The sequence below is a fragment of the Pyrgilauda ruficollis genome, unplaced genomic scaffold (assembly GCF_017590135.1).
Source record: "Pyrgilauda ruficollis isolate IOZ18807 unplaced genomic scaffold, ASM1759013v1 scaffold48, whole genome shotgun sequence".
Taxonomy (NCBI): Eukaryota; Metazoa; Chordata; class Aves; order Passeriformes; family Passeridae; genus Pyrgilauda; species Pyrgilauda ruficollis.
The window spans coordinates 4,560,945-4,561,823 of NW_024526377.1; positions in this window are offsets into that span (position 1 = coordinate 4,560,945).

Sequence of the window (879 nt, forward strand, 5' to 3'; positions counted from 1 at the left end):
GGGCGGGGGAGCCCCGGGCCCGGCCCCGACGGTCCGGGCGGAGCGGAGAGGCACCGGCACCTCCCGGGAGACCGGCCCGGGAGCTGAGTGAAGGGAGGAGGCGGCCGGACCGCAAACGGCAGCGGCAGGACCGTGCAGCCATCAGGTGGATCATAAGGGATGATGGAAGGAGCGGCCGGGCACCAGGAGCCTCCGGTTGGATCCTACAGCCTTCAAGTGGATCCTACAATCAGCTGCTGGACCCCTAAACCTCCAGCTGGACCCTACAGCCTTCAGCTGGAGTCTGGACCCATTAACCAGAGCTTGGGAGCCACCAGATGGATCCTACACCCAGCAATTGAACCCCAAGAGGCACCAAATGGATCCTACACCCAGCAATTGAACCCCAAGAGGTACCAGATGGAGCCTGCATCCTTCAGTCAGACCCTACAGCCATCAACTGAACCCCAAGAGCCTCCAGCTGCACCCCATACCCATCATTGGGACCCTACACCTATTAACCAAACCCCAAAAGCCTCAGGTTTAACCCTACACCCATCAATTGGACTTTGCACCCATTAATTGGACCCCAAGAGCCCCCAGCCAGACCCACACCCATCAATGGGACCCCAAGAGCCTGCAGTTGGACCGTACACCAACAATTAGACCCTACACCCATCAAACAAACCCCAAAGCCCCCAGCCAGACCCCAGACCCCCCAGCTGGAGCTCAAGACTCTCCTCCTGGACCCTCCAGCCACCAGTTGGACTCTGGAGCTGCCACCTGCCCCTTCTGCCCCAGCTGGACCCCAGGAGCAGTTGCCAACCCCCTGCTGTCACCTGGACCCCGGGAGTCCCCAGGCAGACCCCCGGCACCTCGGGAGCCTCGGGGCTGAGCCAG